Below are 8,474 nucleotides of genomic sequence, written 5' to 3'. Positions count from 1 at the left end.
TGGAATTTTGCTGCGGGACTGATTTGTGAGCTCACATAAGAATTATCTGCTTCCCTTGGAGGCAGGGGCATAACCAGAACTTTGTGGGCCCCATAGCAACAATTGAAGTTACCCCTGTCCCAGTGATTCCTGAGAGACACCTCTCCGCAGTATTTATTCATTTTATGCCCCATAACAGTGACCTAGTTCATTTAATGGGGATCCGGTCTCTAGGTTGATAGTAACTAGGTCAACCACTATTGGTCGACAGTAACTAAGTCGACAGGGTCTCTAGGTTGACATGTTCTAGGTCGACAGGTCAAAAGGTTGACATGAGTTTATCACAATTTTTTTTTTGACCTTTTTCATACTTAATGATCCACGTGGACTATGATTGGGAACGGTAACCAGTGCCGAGCGTAGTGGCAGCGGAGCGAGGCACCTTGCCCGAAGCATGGCGAGTGAAGCGAGCCATGCGAGGGGACACAGTGAACTAATTGGGGTTCCCGGTCACTGTACGGAGAAAACGACACAAAACCCCCCATAAAAAACTCATGTCGACCTTTTCACCTGTCGACCTACACCATGTCGACCTAGAGACCCTGAAAAAGGTCAGTTTGGTGCCGCACAGGACTCTAGAAATCTCTTTATAATGGGCTCTTGTAAAATTTGTCCCTTGTGAACCAACAGTGCATATGCATAAGAAATGCCTGAATCGGTATTCAAGGAGTTGCTGTTGTTGGTGGTGCACCCAGAGTCAATAGTACGTGTCAAAGTTTCAAAAGAAAAGAGAGACTCTGTGTTGGGGCACGCTGGAAAATTAAAACTTAACTTTTAATTAGAGTATGATAAAATTATGGTACACAGATAAACACACATATAATACTTTAGGAGAAGGTCATAAAAAATTATTATAGCCTCTCTCCACTTGTATTCTTGTATCTGAGAACTGATTCTCAATAGTCAAAAATAGGGGGATAAATAGGAGTAACAATTCTCCAAATAATATGAGTATTTAAGGTGACAGTGACACCCGAGATGAAAATATCAAAAATTTAATTTCAGCATAACAGAAAAAATTCCGACATGTGGTACATAGGCATTTGATATAATACATTTTGACTATGATTTTAGTCCATCAACCAATGCCTATTGTGATGGTATATCCTGGTAAAGGTTAATCTGCTATTTCTAAGTTTCTGATCAACATGTACAGTAAGAGATAGACTCTAAATGAGTCAATGATCAGAAAAAATAATTGAATAAGAAGAAGGGAATATAGATGTGAAATCGGTAAGGGTCAAAGGTTGCTCCAACACTTCTGCTTTTCACATGGATACAGAGGTATTTATTACTGCACCTAATATTCCCTAGCAGTCTCCCATCTAGGTACTAATCAGGCTATTCACTGCTTAGCTTCCAAGATCAGGCGAGATTGGGCGTAACCAGTGAGATATGGCAGTAATATCACATAGATTGTGAATGAGAGGGTGTATGGTTATTGGCACATACCAGAAAGAGTACTTCTGCTGTCCATTATTGCGCACAGTCTCTCTGTTACTTTTGCATTGCAGAGAAGTTATGTGACTGGCGTCAGGATGAGAGAGTACTGAAAGAGCAAGATATAGGAAACGTATAGGTTCAGGGTCCGTCTTCTGCTGTCCACTGTCATATAAAGAATATAGACAGTAGATGAGAGTGGCGGGTTACCTAGGCCTATTGAATATTCATGTGAAATTACACAGGTATCTTAAATTTTCTTATGATAATACAGCATCCAAATTCAGATATTGCATATTCTTAATCATAACAGTAGTGGGCAGAATTTTTTTTGCTATTAGCGATGCCCCTAGGGTACAGCAATGGAGAACCGAAATCAGCTGTTGTAGATATCACATAAACATACGTGATCAGTAAAAATTACATAACACAAATTGAAGTATGCGAATGAAAGTAAAGAACATTTAAAAAACGTTAGACATTTAACACTGTAGTTGAGTAATAATAAATAGCAGATTTAACAAATAATAAATAATTTGATTACCAAAATTTCGTCAAATATACGATACCAGGAGGTGAGTGAGCTGAACCGTGCACTGTTCAGCACCACTAAACACAGACGGCCGTTTCACCTGAAGGTGGCTCGTCTGTGTTTAGTGGTGCTGAACTGCTATTTATTACTCAACTACAGTGTTAAATGTCTAACGTGTTTTAAATGTTCTTTACTTTCATTCGCATACTTTAATTTGTGTTATGTAATTTTTACTGATCACGTATGTTTATGTGATATCTCCAACAGCTGATTTCGGTTCTCCATTGCTGTACCCTAGGGGCATCGCTAATAGCAAAAACATTTCTGCCCACTACTGTTATGATTAAGAATATGCAATATCTGAATTTGGATGCTGTATTATCATAAGAAACTTTAAGATACCTGTGTAATTTCATACGAATATTCAATAGGCCTAGGTAACCCGCCACTGTCATCTACTGTCCGCTATATTCTTTATATGACAGTGGACAGCAGAAGATGGGCCCTGAACCTATACGTTTCCTATATCTTGTGCCAATAACCATGCACCCTCTCATTCACAATCTATGTGATATTACTGCCATATCTCACTGGTTACGCCCAATCTCGCCTGATCTTGGAAGCTAAGCAGTGAATAGCCTGATTAGTACCTAGATGGGAGACTGCTAGGGAATATTAGGTGCAGTAATAAATACCTCTGTATCCATGTGAAAAGCAGAAGTGTTGGAGCAACCTTTGACCCTTACCAATTTCACAACTATATTCCCTTCTTCTTATTCAATTATTTTTTCTGATCATTGACTCATTTAGAGTCTTTCTCTTACTGTACATGTTGATCAGAAACTTAGAAATATCAGATTAACCTTTACCAGGATATACCATCACAATAGGCATTGGTTGATGGACTAAAATCATAGTCAAAATTTATTATATCAAATGCCTATGTACCACATGTCGGAATTTTTTCTGTTATGCTGAAATTAAATTTTTGATATTTTCATCTCGGGTGTCACTGTCACCTTAAATACTCATATTATTTGGAGAATTGTTACTCCTATTTATCCCCCTATTTTTGACTATTGAGAATCAGTTCTCAGATACAAGAATACAAGTGGAGAGAGGCTATAATAATTTTTTATGACCTTCTCCTAAAGTATTATATGTGTGTTTATCTGTGTACGATAATTTTATCATACTCTAATTAAAAGTTAAGTTTTAGTTTTCAAGCGTGCCCCAACACAGAGTCTCTCTTTTCTTTTGAAACTTTGACCTAGAGACCCTGTCAACCTAATTACTGTCGACCTTGCATACCACACCCCATTTGATGAACAATAGTAGTGCCCTAGTTAATATTATGTCTCATGTAGTGCTCTATTTTATTTTATAAACCATTGTAGTTCCCTAGTTTTCATTATTGTAGGGCTACCAGTACATATTATGCCACACAGTATCCCCAATTCACATTACACCACTGTGTCCCCAGTTCATATTATGCCACATTACAGTGCCACTCTGTTCATACTGTGCCACATTAGAGTGGCCTGCAGTTTAAATTATGCCATGTTACAGTGCCCCATTTCATATTATGCCAACCTATAGTGTCTCTATTTCATACCGTGCCACATTACAGTGCCCCCTTACCATTATTACAGTCACTACACACACCTCTCACTGAAAATGACACACAATTCATGCTGGGCAATGGATCAGACCCATTCCTTATTAGGCAGAATCTGGGAAATTGGTATGCAACCTCATAACCAGAGTCCAGGTCTCTCTAAGCCTCTGGGTGTCATAGCAATGGCAGGCCTTTACCCATTATAGCTATGCCATGGCTCCTGATACAGAGTGGGGCTCACCTTGCACCTCCCCAGATTGCATTCACAAAAATCTGCCCAATGGCAGTAACATGTTGGGGCTCCTGTCCTAGTGCCAAATACAAATTGAGCTTAGGCTGCAGGGAAGTAGCAAGATCTGACAATTTATCTCTCAACTCTTCCCCTTCAAAAGCTACTTCCACTGTTCCCTCAAGTAATCCGCCATGTGGCTGCAGAGAAGTTGTCAGGACTGACTGATCCCTGTTCGGATCTTCTCCCTCAAAAGCCAATTCCCCCTCTCCCAAACGCAACACGATGAAAAGCTCTGTAGCAAGAACTGGTTGGTGCTCACTTGGGGATTCCCATGGCGGTTCTGTTGCCTTGAGTGGTGGTATCGCGATCGTAGTGACTTTTCCTCATGTCTAGTTGACACTCTGTGATGACTTCTATATCCTCCAAATCAGCATACAGGAAACTCAATAACTGTTGCTCTGTGACTGTATTGTAGACAGACTGTGTGACTACTTCTTCCTAAGCTACAGAAAGCAATTGGAGGTGATGTTTCCTGACATCCACCCAGCTGTATGTTCTGTAGGGTCATTGCAACATCCTTGATCCAGGACTTCCAATAAATCATCTTTGACCTGGCATTCACTTGCCAATATCTCATCCTCCGAGTCGCAAATGGCTAGTTGTAGCACAGCTCAGACTGGTCACAGAGTGTTTACATAACATAGTAACATGAGGTTGAATAGAGGCAAATTGCCCATCGTGTTCAACCTGTTTTAAGTTGTGATGATTCTACATACTTGCTGAATAATGTTTTATGACTTGTTAGCTACTATAACTAATGTTACCCCCGGATTAACCACGTTGATATTTATGTATTATAACCTTGGATAGCTTTTTTATTCAGAAAAGTATCCATTCCTTTTTTAAATCCAATTACAGAGTCCGCCATTACCACCTTCCCTGGCATGGAATTCCACATCCTGATTGCCCTAACAGTGAAGAACCCTTTCCTCTGTTGCGTTCGAAACGTTCTTTCCTCCGGTCGCAGCGAGTGCTCACATGTTCTAAACTTTGGTCTTCTAATAAACAATTCCTCTGATAACTCTTTGTGATATCCCTTTACATATTTGAAGATATTAATAATATCTCCTCTGAGGCGCCTCTTTTCTAGTGTATACATATTCAACCTAGTAAGTCTTTCCTTACAGTTCAGTCCTTCTAGGCCTTTAATCAATTTAGTAGCTCGCTTTTGAACCCTTTCGAGTTCACTGATGTCTTTTTTATACAATGGTGCCCAAAACTGAACACAATATTCCAGTTTCACTGTGACATTCCCCCAGGGAGGAGAGAAGGAGTTGCAGGCAGTGCCTTCTTGCATTCACCTGGTCAGGGTTGGCTTCCCCCAGTGTAACACACTGGGCAGACAGTTCTTGGCACTCTCTAACCAAGTCCTCATCTTCTAACTCAGCAAAAGGGAAGTTGTAGTGCAGTTCCTCCTGGAGTGTCAGAATGGCAGGCCCCAATTATTTCTCATTTCCAATGGCCTCCCCAAGCATGTGCTGGACAGCTGCTACCCTTGGAGGCTGGAGAAGCTGCTTCATGCATTTCCGTTACACATCCAGCTAGTAGCATTGGTCTAACCATTCTGGAGTATCAATCACCCCCTGGTCCATTGATTCTTTCACCGCTAGATCTAAGTTCTCCTCCAGACACTAAAAATGTTCATTAATTTCCTTCTGGTATTCCTGGAGCATGATCCAACTCTGGTATTGACTAAAAACCCAGATGGGATCCTCTTGACAGCCGATAAGGCAAATAATTTTTTCCGCCTATGTTAAATGTTGGTAGGCGATACCTTGCAGCTCACATTCTGATACTTACTCCTGCATGTTTATTTATTTAAGATGTTGCGGGCCCCACTGACAAAGACCCTTCTCCTTTAACGGATAATCCCATGGTGGACTCATTGGTCATCTGCCAAGGTCGCAGTAGACCTATTTTGGACCTTACCTTTGTCTCTGTCTGGGAAGACAATTTATTCTGGTTTTGCCCTACTGTCCCTGGATATTGGATTCTTTGTGTCATTTGGGCCACTGTAGTGATCACTTTCTCCTTGAATTCTACAAACTTTGGTTCCCCCAGCAGATTCCGTGTGGTTGCCTCACTTCAGCAGCGCATGAACGCATTCCCCAGATGACGCAATTTGTCTTGTATGCTGGATACTTTCCATCCACTGATCATCCACTGAGATTCATTGCAGTACTCCCAAATGTACTGCATCTTTGTAATAATAAATAACCTATCCACCTTCCCAGCCTGCCGATATGCCAACTAACCTCCATCCACAAGTTCCACTGCTCTGCAAGGCTTGAGGCATTGATCTTCTTTCCATGGAAACATTTTATCTTGCAAAGGACTGACACCAGCTCACTTGCTGGGCCCCTGGAAATGTGGCTCTTAGGCTTCTCCTGGTACTGCTGAGTGTGCAGACAACCTCTACTCTAGCCAGTACCACGGCACATCACTTGTACCTTTTCAGAACCCCTTCAGTGGACATTCTGTTTTACTGTTGTCTCCATTCTGCTGTGCAATCTTGCTTCCATGCTTGTTGTAACTTCAGTGATCCCACTACTGCCACCAAATGTGAAGATACAGGGTTCCAAATCACTCAAGCACGGTGGTAGATGAAAATCAACTGTTGTTTATTGAAAAGTATGGGTGACAACAGCTCAGCACCCTTCAGTAGTGCAATCCAAAATGACAGTTCCCATAATAAACCCCTGGCAGTATATCCCTTCTTAGCCTAGGAGCAGATAATCTCTCCCCTTATCTATCTGTGCACAAATAAGGATGCACTCACCAGACTTCTCCAGGGTGAAATTGATAGATTTTAATCCAGACAGCACATACAAACAGAAGGTCAACGTTTCGGCTCACAGCAGAGCCTTTGTCAAGACCAGATTACCAGGTTGCCATCTCCCTCTTATCTATCTGGGTAGCTCTATTTATACCCCCATAATAGCCTCCGGCTATATGGGTGTGTTTTGCTTTCTTCTGTAATTTATACATATTTTTTAATCAAGATGACTGAATAAGCCACAAAGAACCAACCTGTCTGAGCATAAATGGAACAAAGGAGGGGACAATAAATTTAGCTGGATCTCCTGTTATTTGGGTAAATAAAGATCACTTCTGTTGAAAGGACAATGGTACCTTAAATCACTTAACCTTTCAGTATCCCCTGTTGTACTGTGTAAGTGAACAATAGAAAAATAGGGCTCACATGAATACTGTACCCAGGGGTATGTTTACTAAGCTCCCGATTTTGGCCGATTTAGTGTTTTTTGTTCAAAGTGTCAACTCAGGAATTTACTAAACTCAAATCTTGGCAGTGATGAGGGCATTCGTCTTTTTTTTGAAGGCAGAGAAAAAAAAATACGAATGGATACACCATCGGTCAAACACGCCTGTTATTTTATACAATTCGGTAATTTACTAAAAATTTGTATTCACAATCACTGCCGGCAATAGCCAAACACTGCCGTGAAAAAGTACAAATCGTAAAAAAAAGCAGTTTTCAAATAGACCTGCTTTTTCCCCCCGTATTCTGATAGGCATGCATGGATCACTGAGATCCGTGCATGTTTATCTGTGGGAAGGGGTGTGAAAGAGTTAAAAATCATGAAAAAAAATTGGCGTGGGGTCCCCCCTCCTAAGCATAAACAGCCTCGGGCTCTTTGAGCCGGTCCTGGTTGTAAAAATACAGGGGAAAAATTGACTGGGGTCCCCCCATATTTAAACAACCAGCACTGGGCTCTGCGCCTGGTCCTGGTGCAAAAAATACGGAGGACAAAAAAACGTAGGCGTCCCCCGTATTTTTAACACCAGCACCGGGCTCCACTAGTCAGAGAGATAATGCCACAGCCGGGGGACACTTTTATATTGGTCCCTGCAGCTCTGGCATTAAATCCCCAACTATTCACCCCTGGCCGGGGTACCCTGGAGGAGTGGGGACCCCCCTCCAGCCACCCAAGGACCAGGAGTGCAGCCCGAGGCTGTCGCCCCCATCCGTGGGCGGTGGATGGGAGGCTGACAGCCTTTTGTGTAAAAAGAAAGAATATTGTTTTCTGTAGCAGAACTACAGGTCTCAGCAAGCCTCCCCCGCAAGCTGGTACTTGGAGAACCACAAGTACCAGCATGCGGGGGGAAATGGGCCCACTGGAACCTATAGTTCTACTACAAAAAAATACCCAAATAAAAACAAAACACACACACCGTGACAGTAAAACTTTAATGTACATACATGCACACTTACATACATACATACTTACCTATGTTGACCCGAAGCACTCAGTCCCCTTGTCCAGTAGAATCCAGGAGTACTTGTAAATAAAATTATACTTACAAAGAATCCAGTGTACATCGGTTCTCTTCTTAAAAGTTATAATCCAGGGACTTGGCATAAAAACAAACTGATCACCCGACCCACGAACTGAAAGGAAATCCATATTTACACATGGATCCCCTTTCCCCGAATGTCGGGACCCCCATACTCCTGTCAAAGAGGGTACCTTCAGCCAATCAGGGAGCACCACGTCATGGCACTCTCCTGATTGGCTGTGCGCTCCTGCACT

At 41.9% G+C, this 8,474-nt stretch overlaps 2 pseudogenes; one reads left to right on the top strand and one right to left on the bottom strand.

Annotated features, from left to right (window-relative positions):
* Nucleotides 1-1,327: 1,327 nt before the first annotated feature.
* LOC134936749 (5S ribosomal RNA) lies at nt 1,328-1,446 on the bottom strand (annotated as a pseudogene).
* A 1,137-nt stretch (nt 1,447-2,583) lies between these two features.
* On the top strand, nt 2,584-2,702 carry LOC134936745 (5S ribosomal RNA; annotated as a pseudogene).
* The last annotated feature ends 5,772 nt before the right edge of the window (nt 2,703-8,474 follow it).

This window comes from Pseudophryne corroboree, chromosome 1, assembly GCF_028390025.1.
Source record: "Pseudophryne corroboree isolate aPseCor3 chromosome 1, aPseCor3.hap2, whole genome shotgun sequence".
Classification (NCBI taxonomy): domain Eukaryota; kingdom Metazoa; phylum Chordata; class Amphibia; order Anura; family Myobatrachidae; genus Pseudophryne; species Pseudophryne corroboree.
This window is presented reverse-complemented; position numbering and strand designations above follow the sequence as displayed.